This window comes from Hippichthys cyanospilos, chromosome 21, assembly GCF_059441005.1.
Source record: "Hippichthys cyanospilos isolate Australia breed blue-spotted pipefish chromosome 21, RoL_Hcya_1.0, whole genome shotgun sequence".
NCBI classification, from domain to species: Eukaryota; Metazoa; Chordata; class Actinopteri; order Syngnathiformes; family Syngnathidae; genus Hippichthys; species Hippichthys cyanospilos.
Genome location: NC_142389.1, coordinates 3,065,084 through 3,080,885, shown reverse-complemented (window position 1 = coordinate 3,080,885; position 15,802 = coordinate 3,065,084).

Genomic DNA, 15,802 nt, shown 5'->3' with positions numbered 1-15,802 from the left:
ATGAGTCTTTATTTATATCCTTCGGCGTAATACGACAGTAACTGACTTAAAGAAATGCCAATTATTCGCTGAAAATGCGCCCATTTCTGTTCTGGAGAAAGACATCCAGCACCCATTAGATATAATTAGAGAGCACAGAATGCTTTTGTATTAAAACATTAGCCGCAACTTGGCAGCTGTTTAATTTAGACGTACTGGATCATGCCATGCACATACATGAAAACACACACACACACACACATATATGCATACACAGAGGGACCTCAGAGCGGCGGACACCTTCAATATTGAACTGAGACCCAGGCCCGGTTTCTGTATTTACATGTAAATGGTCTACAACAATCTGCGGCCTCTTTCTCCTGCTCTGTCCCTCCAGCCGTCTGGGCCCGGGGAAGCGAGCCGCTTGTCAGATGGGGGACCACATCAGATGGGCTCTCGTGGCGATGGAGCCAAGCGTTCCGAGGAGAGGAGAGGAGAGGCTGCCTGCCTGGCAGCCACTGAAACAGCAGGGACTCCCACATAGCATGGACATGGTCCATGGTCTTGTCTTCTTCATGTGCAGGAACGAACAGAAGGCCTCGTTCGCCGAGTGTGAAGCAGATATTATCCATTGTCAAGTTGAAGGCCACTCATGTTCGATTCAATTATGGAGGGGAGCGGGGGGGGGGGGGGCGTACAGGCAGGTTTTCTCAAAGAGGTACAGGAACCTGGTCTCTATCTTGTGGGTTGAGGTGTCATATTTGACAAGTATATGTGTGGATGTGGATGGGCGGGTGTCAAGGATAAAAAATTATGAACAGCAGTGAGCATGCATTTCCAAGTCTCATGGCGGAGGGATGGAGCCTGCCTGTATTTGTTCCTTATGATCGTCTGTCGAGTGTTTGGCTGTCCTTCTGTGCTGGCGGGTCAGATAAGGTGGAGCTTTGTGCACAACTTCCTGTCTGATGGAGAAGCGCTTGTTTCCAGATCCGTCAGATGGGTGAAGACCTTGATAAAACGGGACCGACTAGATCTTATCCGCAAATAAGGCTTGCGCTCTGATTTCTGTTTTTGACGGGAGAAGACACCGGGTAACAAAAATGTCCCCCGCCTCCTGGACTAAAGGGGAACCCCGGGTTTTTTTTTGGTCTTGTGTAGTGTAATATATGTGAGGTGTGAGGTGGGGGTTTCTGGTTTCAGGTGTGCGCGTGACTAGCTTTGTGGGGGACAATGCAACACGTTAAACTCGCGTGGGAAGTGTGAAAACAGGGTATCTGCTGGAGTCAACAGAAAAAGTGAACAGGTTTGTTTGCGGTTGCATTGTCTGGATCACTTAGAATTTTAGAATTTTTTAGTATTTTTTAACAAAAGTCAAAAAGTATCACAGGATGATTTGTAAAGAAAAAGTCCATGCTGCAAACTGAGAAGTGGACATACAGGAACTTGAGCGAACTTTGGCATTTAAGTTGAACTGTAAGTAGGTGGTGTTGTTGGTGATAAAATTTCGCTTAATTTAATCGGTATGGTTTTTGGTGGTTAGTAGTGAGTCATTAGGAGCTATAGAAGAAGCGAGTGGGTGAGGTCTGCAACATACAGACTTGCAGAGCTATTTCTCTTTCATTTTTACACAACTATTACATTTTTTTAAATATATTAAACTGGTTGAATTGGTTGCTTTATTGAGGAGTCATGAATTCTTCTTCTAAAATAGACTGGACATAAAAATACATTTTTTTTTTATTAATAACCCAATATTCCCTCCTTCCTCGACGTTACATTGGCTTCTATGAAGGTTGACAGAAAGGGCACTTTCAATGCACTACCAAGAGCGGCCAGAGACGGCGCTAAAAAACAAAGACTAAACCAAACGAGGCACAAATCTGCAACTGTTAAAAGATAAACTAAATCACTTCCAAAAGACCCAAATTATTTCATGGACACGGATTCACCTTGAGAACAACTGCAATAAACTGATCCAAATCCTCAACCAAAATGACGGGTATAAATATACAAATTTGGACCTAGCTATTTCATCAAGTTTGGCATACTTTTAACCAAGCAGTTTTAAAATAATGGAATATAAACATCATGACGTGATACTGACCCTCATATATTGGACTCTCGCTTCCCCAGATTAATAAAAAACATTACTGCATCTTAATGGGGAACCTTCTCTCTTCCTGCTCTTAATTGTGCTGGATTTCCATCAAGTAGATGGCATGTACCACACCGAAGAAACACAACTCTGAATTCGGACTTGCCAGGTCGCTGCGAAACCCCGTTTAACCGACCTCTTTAGCGCTCGGATCTAATTTTACGGGGATTCGCCGTATACCGACGGCATATGTAGTCTGCATGCGATGTTTCAGCCTGCTGGCCTTCGGCGGCGCCGAGGGCAGAAGGTGTGCTCCCCGAGTCCTGCCAGTTTGGCCGCAGTCTGGGGCCACTGATGTCACAGCGGCAGGAGCTTGTAGGCGGCTGCTATTAGTGACTCCTCATCACGCCACATTGTGAACTTCCATCATCTGGTTGTGTTACTTGAGGGGAGGAAGCATGAGTAGTTGGGCAGCTCGTGCGCGTTCCGGAGACACTTTATAAAATCATGAGCGCATGTCAGCCGGGTAATCCACGAACAATATACCGTAGTAAAAGTACGAGCGAAACTAGGCTTCTAAACAGCTGTCCTCCCCACGCCTGTGTTTATGGTTCGGTCCTGTCTCCTGTAGAAAGCAGCAGCAGGGGCGAACCATCACATTTGGTGCCCAGCGTGGGGGCGGTTGGTGAGCTGTCAAGCTCCAACTATCCCATGGAGCTTTTCTTCTGTTTTTTTTTTTTTTTTTCCAACTACAATTTTGACTAACCTCATTTGCATCTGCTAATTAGATCCTGTTAGCATAATTCATACACATGACACCCTTTTGAAGCTAATGAATAGATACATCTCCAGACAACTTGCAAAGCGCTTTTAATGAGACTCAACTTACTCGCCTGCCGCTGTGAAGAGGAAAGTTGAGGCTGTAAGTCAAAGGCATCGAACGCAAAATCTTGCTAATGCGGTAATATGATTCATTCGAGGCGTTTATGCATATTCAGTGCTTCGTTTTAAGTTATGTGCATTGTTTCCATTTTCACACTGAATTCAAAGTTGAAATGCCATTTGTAATATGAAAATACATACAGATGGTCAGATATGGATCATAATTGTGATCCTGGAATTCACAAGCACCCGTTTCTTTTATATATGCAAAACAGGAAGAAATATGAATATGTAGGAGTAACAGTAAATATGATTCATCTTATACAGCTCTTTATTATTCAAGGAATCCACGATAACCTAAGAAGCAAAACAATATTTCGGTATGTTTCTGTCTATTTCATTGAACATATAGATTCTATATTACATCCTTTTTGTTTTGTTCTAGGACAGAAAACCGTTTAAAACAATTCTTTACTTTCTTCCTATGATCATCGAGTTCATGATTCCTCAAATTTGTGCATTAGCTACCAAATAAAATGATTGTGACTATTAAAGAAAATCATGATTTAATATTGTTATGATTGTTATGATTCCTGCCTTCTTGAAAACACGTGCTTTATTTCACAGTGGCTAACAGGTACGTCTTTATTTTTAGAACGGTACTGTTACGGTCGGTGAATATATTTTATCAGCATTCACCCCTAAATGTTTGTTTTTGGATATCCAGTCATTTTAATCTACTTTTTATTAGTCACATTGCTTTTTTATGCATTTGTAGAAAAATACTAAATGTACAATGAAGATCTAAATGTGAATGTCTTCCAATACCACAAGTTAGACTTAAAACAAAAAGTCTTCCTGTATTGACCATGTTTTTGGTGCAGCGCTGGTGTCCTCCTGCCATTCTGGAGTGGAACTCCACCTGGCTGAGTGAGTGACAACCCAGCAGGGAGCCTTGAATCATCTCAGCTGAGGCCTCATGGCTTGGCCTGGCTGGAGCCCTCATGATGCGATACCAGAGTGCGCCAGGCCTGAGAGTGGGCTTGTGTGGCTGGCTCCGTGCGAGCGTGGAAGTCTTTGTGCGCACGAGTGTGTGTGTGTTGGCGAGTCAAGCGTGCGCATTCATTTGAAAAAGGCTATGTGCACTCGAGTGTGTTTACTCGCGTCTGCTCCCTCCAACCGGTTGATCTTTCACATTTCGCACGGGCAGGAGGGACAGGAGGCTGCCAGGCTGCGCCCGGAGCCGGCGTACAGTACGGTTAGCAATGCCCGGCATTCATTAGCACCTCCCAAGCTGTCTGCACTTTTACCAAACGCTCGAGCTAACTAACATGCACTGGCTCTGTGCTCCCCTGCTCTTGTCACCTCAGCAAAGGCCTTCACCAGGCCTTGGCTCCGCTCAGTCACAGCTGAGGCCTCCGTTCTTGGCTTGGGCCTCTTCAACTTTGTTGCACTTGGGCACGGTGACACATGACTTCGCCGGCAAGTCTTCTTCCGCGCAGGGCTTCTTTCTTTAAATTCTTCCCAATCAGACGCTTGACCCGGGAGCCGTGAAATGGCAAGTTCATCAATCAACATTTGCGAAACGTCATCATGCGACTGTCCGCCTTCCTACACAGCGATTGACCGCTGAATCGCTCAATCTACACTGAAAAAAGGAAAATATGGTCTTCACGTAATAAAATTGCAGAATAAAACTTTGCAATATAGGTAGATAGATAGATAGATAGATAGATAGATAGATAGATAGATAGATAGATAGATAGATAGATAGATAGATAGATAGATAGATAGATAGATAGATAGATCCCTTCATCCATAATAAATACATTGTTAAATTCTGAAGTCCATCCCTCTATTTTTTCCCTTGTATGCTCAACAGGCGTTGAATACATCTATCTATCCATCCATCCATCCATCCATCCATCCATCCATCTTACTCTTCCATGGGTAGTCGTCTTCGGACCTGTCCAATTTGTTTGAAATAGAGATCTTCTGAGATTATTTGCTGATCATCTTACTTGGGATGTTCTTTACCCAAGCGACGACTCTTGTGAGATCAAAGTGCGGAGCGTTGCCCTTGGCTGTTTCTCTCCCCACCCACGGACTGGGATCCATACCAGGGGTGAAAAGAGTCAAGCCATCTTTTCCTTTTCATAATGCGTCAAAGTCCGCCGACAACAAAATGGCAAGTAGGCGGTGCTTGACGAAAGTGCATTTGTTTGTGGTTTGTTGGGATGTTCTGTGCAAATGCTCTAAAATGGATGCAAGATATATCAAATAAGAGGTATATAAAGTAAAACTCTGGCTAGCTCACTTGTTGGATTAAAAAAAGTCCACAACAATGGTGCACATCTAATCTACCAATCTGTTATTTTCATACACCTAGATTAAAGAACACTACATTATCTCTACACCATTCAGCACCACTGTCTAAAGTGCTATACCATGTTCATTTTTACTATTCACTTTTTGAAAACATCTTCAAAGTGTACCAACACTGGTTAGTGTGATAACGTAGCCACTTTAAAATTACTTAAAAGTGCGAGAAACCATTTTGATGTACGCCATTCGATGTTTGCCATTGCAAAGCCACCTCAGTGTGAATATTGACTTCTTCCAACTGCGGTTTTCAAAGTCCGGATGGCGGTTTAAATACTACTCCCGCAGATTCAAATGTAATGCTAATTAATTTGACACGTTAAATACTGTCGCCATAACCACTGTGATTCACCCTCCCTTCTATCTGTCATTTTCCATATTGAGAGCGCGGCGAGCGCCATTTAGGTGCCTGCAGGCTATTCTATATGCTAGGGGCCATGAGGATAAAGCACAGTAATACGGATTGAAGGTTTGGGCCACGGTTTTTCATGGTGCGACTTCAAAACACCCTGTCCACATCCATCCCCGCATCTGTTTCTCAGCCTGGATGCAACGTACATGCCCTGACAGCTACTTTGCAGATGTAGTTTGAGGCTAATCATCTCAACGAAAGACAACCTGAGAAAAGTGTTTTGCCACATCCTACAGCGGGAATGAAAGGGGGAGGAGACGGTTGGATGACATGTGATGGAAAATGTATTTAACTAGTGAGCCATGTCGTTCTCACCACACTCATGGCGGGACGATAGATGACAAAGAATAAAGAATCTGTAAACTAATTAACACTTACTGTAAAATCATAACAAAGCTGTCACTTCCAACTGAACTCACCGTTTTCCTTTCCTAATTTATGAATTTATGAATTTAAGCGCATCCTTGTCGGGAATCTTATAACCAAAAATGTTGAAGGAAAACATCCGTTTATAATTTAAGCGTAATAGCGTAGAGACTTTCCCGACGTATTTGTGTCAAAACCGCAAAAAAGACCAGCGATTGGCTCAAACTAATTTTAGGTGAAGCCGTGTGCACATGACAACCTGCTGGGATCAAACATGGGCCTTTGCCACGGCATGACAAACAAGCAGTGGGCGAAAAAGGAGGAGAAAGAGGGAAAATTGATAAATGTGCTGGCCCACGCCAGCTTTCTTCTCCGAGTGAACAATACCATCATTGTTCAGCAGGGGCCCTGGCAAGGCGTCTATGGTGTGGCGCACGGTTGTTTTTGTAAAACCCAACAACTTAGAAAATAGATTTCTGGAGATTTTTGGCTCCCGTTTGCAATGTGGGTAGACCAGGATATTTCTCACTAAACAGCTCGGCACGTGTGCTCAAAACAGGAAGTGCGGGATATTAATCAAGTCAAAATAAAAGGGAAAAAACATTATATTGTGCTCGGTCGGAGGAAATCCAATCTGCATTAAAATGATGTCTGAAGTTGTTTTAGATGGCAGTGTGAGGCACTTTTGCATCTCTCTCAGAAACACTGTCACCGAAATGTAAATTGGTTTTAGCGTAAACTCATATATGTGTATATGTTTATATATGTACATATATAAGTGTGTGTGTGTTTTAAATCCCGCTTTTACATCTTTTTCAATTACATTGACAGTGTGGTGACATCAATATTCTCAATAAATTTTGTAGTAGTCTACATTTACACTGTATATTAGAGGCATTTTTAATCCTATTGGATTGATGGAAAAAACAGTATAGTAAAAGTACCACACAGTATAATGTGAAGTGAATTAATAACAGACGCATAAAAAAATAAATCAATCAAAATTGAGCAAAGGAGTAAGGGATTTTTTTACATGCAGTTTTTGCATTGAATCATGTCAGAGTAAATTGCAATACTTAAAAAACATAATACGCAAAAGCCCGAATTATTTAATTACATTAAAAGTATCTTAAAAGTACCTCATCAAAATCGTTTCTATGACATTATAATTGAATATGAATCTTCTTTCTGAAACTTCTATATGAAGCATTCAATTTGCTTTGAATTGAACACATTGGCTATAAGAATATGAAATGACCATCCTGCCAAATGTTGAAATAAAAGTGACGAAAGCAAGCATTTTTCTCTGCAAAAACTTTCAACGTAGAAATATTCCTAGTGAAGCTACATAATTGAATGATTTGAGTTTCTATAAATGATATGCTGCAAGCAATATTTATTCACAGCCGCCTCTAGTCAACCAAGGTTCTCCTCCAGCTCAGCACGAGCTGTTTGGGCAGATGCTAAAATCTTCATCTTCTTCTGCATTCAACACATTGGCCTTTGTCTGCTTTAATTGAGCCCGCTTTACTTCAGTTAATGGTCCGTTTAATACTTATTGAAACAGAGCTAGTGCTGGAGGTTAAATACATCTTAATGCGTGACGATAATCCTTTCATTAAAAGCCATGAAAGGCTTGGTGTAAGCTGCAAGATTGCCTCCCATTAATTAGGGGCTGTCTCGGCCCCCTCCCGTCCCCCGGCCAATCGCTGCGTCGTCGCTTTAACTAGCGTTAGAGTGCCGCTAAAGAGCCTGTTGGCTGAGCAAAGTAACTGGCAGAGAAGAGATAAAAGAAGCTGATATTTATGCAGTAGGGCCTCAACGGGAATTCGGTTGCAGGCGTGCTCTCGAGTATTTAGGCAGGAAAGGAAAATCACAAAAGATGTTGGACTAGGAAATACATTCACAATCATTTTGCTCCGTTTATTGTATGCGTTTTAAATGAGATTTGATCGGAGTTCAGCAGTGCGGGGAAATGTGTTTGTTTTTCACCGCAAGGAGATTTGGCACAGGCGCATTTCGACGCCTGACTCCTGTCTCTCCGTGGCAAGGTAGGCCAGATCCAGCGCGGACTTGCCTGGGCTCCGAGCCACGCTCCGCGGGTGAGGTTGTGTGGTCACGACATCGCCCAACACATTGTCCTGACCCGTTTCCCCACTTTTTTTTCTGCTTTGCTTCCAAACAAAATTCCATCAAATTCCCCCAGAACACCACCGCATTTCTTCCACAGAAGACCGTTGCAAATATGAGCCGATTACCAATGAAAGATTTTGAGTTTGAACTTCTATTTAACGCTGCAATATTCTGTTGGTGTTACAATGAAAATATCCATCCACTTTCCATAAATATGTTGGTGCTAAACATGCGCATTCAGTCTATTAAAGATAGAATGTTGCCGTAAGCAGGCAATTAAAAACAGTATATATATATATATATATATATATATATATATATATATATATATATATATAAATAAACAAAAAATTGAGCATTTTTTTACCCTAACCCTAATATATATATATATATATATATATATATATATATATATATACACCGCATCCCTGAAACATTGTTGCTATTGCTAATGAGCTTCTGTACTGTCTACACATATACATATACATACATACATATGACCATCTAATTTTATTTTTGCGTTAGCATAACGGCGCCCACTGCGGCTGCCGTCTTCCGAGTAAGAATTTCCCGACACGTGTGACAATGATTCTCTACAATCCCCAATGTGTCCCCGATGTCTACCCGATTCAAAGCGAACAATTTAGTTGTTTTCCATTCCTCAAAACCGAAGTGTGGTATTTCGTTGATATTTTCATGCTAGCATATTCACGAGCCTTCAGTCTATCGGTACATTTCATCGGTTTCATGACACCTTCACGAAAGGCAGTCACGACCCTCATTTTCCCTCCAACAATACGTTTTCAATAATTCCGCAAAATGTGTAAAACCGCCGCATCCCTCCGGAAACTCCGAGGCCTCTGAGGACGTCGTCTCGGAAAGTCAAACAAACAGATTGTCTTCATCTTGATCCGCGTTCCACCGCCACTTCCCGACGACCAACCCCCTACCGACGTCCCCCGTCCTGCTGTACGACTGCGCCCCGCTTTAATTCCTGACACTTGAAAGATTTTCTCACTGTATATTTTATCACTTTTTTTTTTCCTTAAGACTTGTGCTCAGCTACGCCTCAGCTCTTTCGAAAATACGGAGCCAAGGAAGAAGACGAGTCGTTCCTTGGATTCTCTCTCCGTCCTTCCATTGTGAACGGGCGTATTGGAAAGAGCGCACTTAACAGAAGAATTTCACACCGTATTAGAAAAATGCATCTTTTCACACCTGTAAATGTCTATTCTGCTCGGTAACCGAGGGAGGGAGGGCTACACGCTGTACAGCGGGGCGGCCATGGTGGAATTTGCTCCTTTGCCAAGGAGAACAATCCAACACATTTTTAACATTTTTTTTCCAAACGGCCGAGGCCGATTTGCACGGCGCAAATTCGCTGTCTAAAATCGCGCTCTCGTAGCGGGCTCCCGTAATCAAGGAAAGGCCTAGTAAATAACAGCAAACAGTCTATTAATTCCCAACATATTATGTGATTGAAGTGTGACAAAAAGTTGTGAGGTTGATTTCTTTTTTTTTTGTGGCTGTTGTGACGGCGCTGGTGAATCTGTGGGCGTGCAATCACACCGAGGTAGAGACATTCGGAGATAGACACACATTACATCTCGCCGTGCCAACAAGTTCAGGAATGAAATCCTGCGGATGCGAGCACATGTAAAGTCATCATAACATTGGAACAAGGTTATCTGAGAAATGGCAGTTTATGTGGCAGTTTATGTTTTACCTTCATGAATAGAAAATATGCCGACGGATTCGAGGGGATGCGCAAACACACAAACGCTAGCATATGTTACACACAAACCGCACGTCGTTACGATGTCGGGCTAAGGTCAACACAAATATCACGCCGTCTTTTGTCATACTGTACACGTCCTCACATGTGTTCTATTGATCACTGCCTTGATCAAGTTTATTGGTTGACATACTGGCGAGGAAATGGATTTTGAGGGGGCAAGTGTAAGCACGCCCCGAACTAACGCTCACGATGCTATCAGGGCTTTCTAATTGCCTCCATACTACGCGCCCTCACCCGTCCTCGACAGCCTTCCGCCTCGCCTCCGGGCCGTAGTATAAGGCCAGAACGGTGGTCGGTGAACCTTGGGAGAGTGGTCTCGGCCACCCCCCCACCCCCCCCCCCCCCCCCCAGCTCTAACACTCAGCCCGATGTGTTAATAGATCCAATGCCATCTTATTTTCGCACTTCTGCGAGACGACAAGGGGCGGCCAGGCGGGATTGGCAGTCGGCTCCGCTGAAAGAGCAAGAACAAGGGGAGGAGAAGGGGGCGGGGGGGGCCATCGCGGAGGGATCGCGGCACTCTACCGAGGAGGTCAACAAGCAGGCAGGGGGCACAAGTTCAACTTTGCTACTACGGAGGGAGGGGAAGGGAAAGGACGGATACAATGAACGGATATTTCTAACTTGCCGATGGAAGCAATTGCATCACGCTAAGCAAATCTGTATTCTAAAATTTCGGGACACGATTGGCATATTATGCTGATAAAAAAATGTTGACTGCCTTGAAGCTCCGCCTGCAGGCATATTTGCTTTTTTTTCCTTACAGACATATGTAGTGTTACAATTTCATGGAATTCCCGTATTTTCCGCACTATAAGGCGCACCTAAAAGCCTTATTTTTTTTTTAAAGTCGACGTTGCGCATTATAATCAGGTGCGCCTTATATATGGATCAATGTTGAGATTGGGATTCGTAGATGGGGAATTCACACATAAAGTAAGCTTTCCCTGTTTCTTTTGTATGTTTACAGTTGAACAAGTTTGCTCATATTGACATTGAGTTATTATGCTATTGAGAGTTATTATTGTTATTACTTTTATTACTATATTGTGATTGAAAAAGTTTAAAAATATGTCATGAATTGAGGGTGCGCCTTATGATCCGGTGCGCCTTATATATGGGAAAGGTTTAAAATATGCCATGAATTGAGGGTACGCCTTATAATCCGGTGCGCCTTATAGTGTGGAAAATACAGTACTTGAATGATTACTAATGGTGTTCTTCTAGATGTTTTGTCACTGGACACATTGTAGTAATGGTATCACACACAAAATATTGATATTCAGTTTTGAAATGAAAGGCAAGTAAAATAAATCCCAAGATCTTAATGCTTTTTAATGTGAAGGCAACTTTTGGCGAGAAGCAAAGATGAGGCGGGTGATTTGCTTTCAGGGGCCACATAAAATGAGATGCCCCCCCCAGGCTTTAAATTTGCATGTTTGACTATGAAATAGTTCTGCCCGATTTACAGAAACAATAACTGAATCATTTTCACTTTTTTTTTCTCCTTAGCCTTCGCTGCTGTCTTAACAAACCAGCCATCGCAACACTCATTTTATGAGGTTTAAAAAAAAATGACCCATGGTTAACATAATGAAATTACTGTTTCAGATCATCCTTGGATTGTATTCAGAAGTGATATAATAATAATGCTAATTGTTATATATTAATTCACACCCCATGGACATTCATTTTAACACTTCTTTCCATTATTGTTCCATGCATTGCATACTTATTCAAAACCAACCCACACACATATGCCCTAATGTGCAATGGTGCTGTGCCAATGCTTTACGTTCGGTAAACTTTCGGGGCTGAGTTGTAAGGCGCATCGGATTATAAAGTTCAAATGAAAAAATGTAAGTGTGTCTAAAATTATTACCCTCTATTTCAGACTATAAGGTCCAGTGCAGTTTTTAGGAAAAAGGTTTATTTTTGGAATTTGCAAATAAAGGATATTTTTGAGAAACGGAAAGTATTTTACATATGCCTAAAAATATGAAAAAATATGATATGTATTACTTCACAGGTGTGAAACTCAAGGCCCGGGGTCCAAATCCGGCCCGCCACTTCCTTTTAATGTGGCGCCTGCAGTACTAATTATGACATAAAGTTTCTGACTAAAATATCAACTTTGCAAGTTGTCTTCAACTTCCCAATTTTTTTTTAAGGAAACAACAAGCATTTTTTTTGTTACCAATCCCTTTTTGAACAGTTTTTACAGGCCTCAGATTCAACCTTCAACGTTGATGATTAGACTTAAATATATCCCACTTATATATATTTTATATTATATTTATACTCTTTTCAAGATCCCAGCAATAAACATAATGACACTCTAAAGGGTTTTTGGCCAATATCCTTTGTTGGTCATGTGACATTTCGTATAATAAACTGTTGAACAGAAGAAAAACAAATACACCAAAAACGGTCTTACATGCTTGATTTTTGACAAAATTCCCAAAGTCATCTTTATTGTATTCATATTTTCTACCATTTTTAGTTGTTGTACTCCTTGTTACTGTTGTCAAATTGCTTCCTTAACATCTATACCAGGAAACTAGCTGTAAATGGCAGAGATACGCCAAAGGCTAAACCTGCATATACAATATCTAGTTGAGGAAAAGAAGGTGGGGGGCACAAGTTTTTGTTGGTGGATCCCAATTTGTCTCTGAGCCAAATGTGTCTCAAGCATTTTGAGTCCTCACTTTTCCCGAGCTCCAGTCAGGCCGCTCGTGGTTTCCCTGTCCGGGTGTTCGAGATGCAAAGTGACAGCCGGGGTGGCTTCCATGTCACTGAGGTGACATTCGGCTCTCCGGCTAGATGCCCCGACCGGGACCATCCCTTCGGGTCTTCTCTGTGTGAAGAAAAAAAAAAGGAGTATCGCCATGATTAGATTGTCAGTCCCAACCGGTAAGATCCTGTGCACCGCCCCCTTCCTCCGTCTCCCCCATCAAGCTCACACGGATCCAACAGTGGCAGATTAGGACACTGTCATTAGAATGGCAGAGTGTTAAAACATCTATTAAGCTTTTAATTGAAGAGACGGTCAAATGCAGGGGGGGGGGGCAAGGAGTGTGTGATGTCATGTGCGCTGCTATGACAGAGCTTGTCTTGCAGAGGTGTGAAGACAGAGAGAATTACCAAAGGTCACGGGCGGCCAGAGGCCAGCCTCACCACACTGTCAATCCACGCTGCTCCTTTTAGTGAAACTAAACCTACTCATGCTTTGCTTTACGCCACTCATTTTTTCCCTCATATCACGCATGCATTAATATGAAGCAATGTGCAGTGATGCGGCGCCGATCCACCTTGATAATAAAAAAAAAAAATCCATACTTCTGATACGGACATGTTGTAAATCATCAGCATCTACCAGCGTTTCTCAGTTTCTATTGACCCAGGCCGGTGTGTAGGTGTGTTTATGTAAAACCGTATATAGATATCCAGCCCGCGTGGGTTCTCTCCCCGCACTCCAAAAACATGCATGGCAGCCACTTCAGAATATCCCTCATTTCCTGCCCAAAGTCAGCTGAGATAGGCACCAGCAAGCCTGCGAACCTTGTGAGCGGCTATTGGAAAAAAAAACAAAAACATGCTAAAACACGCCTATGTTGTTGGTTCTTGTATTGCCCGAGTTTTTTAATGAGTTTCACAGTAAATGATAAATCTTATGTAAACTGGTATCTCTAGGTGTTTTGATTTCTATATTTGTGTATTTTTCTGTACATGTTAAGTGACTATTTTTATTTATTATGTCAGCCCAAAGGAAATAGTAAGCACCCTTAGGGCAACTAGTAGCTCTTGGAACGTCTTCAGTTATTATAATTTCTTTTTTTTTAATAAAAAATGTTAAATGCAACTCAGCGCTTTACAGTTGTAATAACACTATCCACCACTAGATGGCAGGGTCTTACCTAAGAACACCTCCAACTTCCCCACCAGAAAAGCAAAGAGGACGTGTGGTAAGAAATACAAGCAAATTACAACACGAAACAGGAAGCTGATTTTATGTTCAATAAATATAAACAAAAACCTTTCTTGTGGATATTTCGGTCCATGTGCGAGGTCACGATCTTATCGAATGTGCCAAATAGAATCAGAAGACGCTTTGAATGATCGGCTTTGCCCTTCATGGTTTTTGGTCTCCATCCTGATAGACCGTGGGGGCTGCGTTTGTATCGGTCAGCGGGGACTCTGTGTCCGCGTTCAGTAAGGTCAACCACTCACAGCGGGACCTGGATACTAGGGGAAGTCAGAGGGGGTACCGGCGCTTCTTTTGAGGGGTACACTTGTTGTCAAATCCGTGCCAAGGCTTCGGGTGCCAAGCCGGTCCCTTTAGGCACGCTCTCGCGACTCGCTGGCCTCGACTCGCCACATACGCCGCGGACCGGCGTAAGCTTCCTTATGGCGCCGCATATGATTAACTGGACCATTGGACGGCTTGGCTCGGTCCTGGGCACGGATCCACGGGCAGGGACAAGGACGAGCGAGACAATGTCAGCCTGGAAGCCTCCCTCCAGCGTGTTGACTTTGCGCGGTAATATTTCCTTATTCCCCGTTGCATCAGCCGTCGGTGTCTCACACTTGGAGGTTCATGTGTAAAATTCTTCAGATGTTACCAAGTCAGGTTTTTACAAGTAGCGCAGCTGTCAGAATCATTTATGTTGAATAACGGCTGTGGAGTTCCTGTTTTGGTTTTGTTTTTATCCCAAGCCATTTTTTTAAGTAAAATTACGTCTATGGTGTAATATAAAGATTCATGTTATTTTTATTCATCACACGTTTTTTGACGTGCATCTCCTTCCACACAACTTATCATTTTAACCCACTTTACAAACTATACACGTTGCATTTTTCACCTAATTTTGGAAACGTTTTTAAAAATGATTTTTATGATTTTTTTTCCCTGCAACCACTCAAATTGTTCAGTGGCATCAGTTCTAGTCATGCATATGTAGGTTAAATTTATGAACACCCCAAAAAATTGGAAAATGGTATGGACTGACTCTTTAAGACATTGCAATTAATTGATCTCTACTGCCACCTACTGTCTTAAGGTGAAACAAGTCAACAAAGAATTTTCCGCTTACTGACATAGTTCGACCGCCGCTGGATGGAATGTTGCAAAAATCGCAGGAAAATCAATGTCATAAATCCTATTAAAATGCATCTGAAAATGTTTCATTATAATGGTTATGTATGATCCAAAATTTGGACGATTATTTTTGTATACAAAATCTCGCACATCCAGCTGCATTTACACTGGTGTGTCAGAATCGTTGCATTTTGAAACGTTATGTTTTTACAAAAACGCATCTAATTATTATCATTCTTAATATATATTAATTTTAATATTAATATTAATTTAATAGAAAAATATTTAATTTTGATAGAAATTCGATAGTATACTTTACTATATAACACTATATTACAACATTTTCGAAATAAATACGTCCAAGGTAATAAGTGATTAATTTTTAAAAGGTCTTTGCTTATGAGCCTCGAGTAACGTGTCATAGAAAAACAACTGCTGCGCTAGAAAAGAGAGAACTGAACAGCACATTGGAGCCTTTTAAAACAGCAGTCCAAAAATCTGCAGTTAAGCACCATCAAGTCGTTTTCCTTCACACCTTCAAATTCTCAAGTGTGACTTCCGTCTGTTGCTTCTTTTCCTCACTTCTCTTTTTTTCTCCCTTCCCTCTCCTTTTCGTTTACTTGCAAATCAGGCGAAGACACCTTCCACCCAGATTGT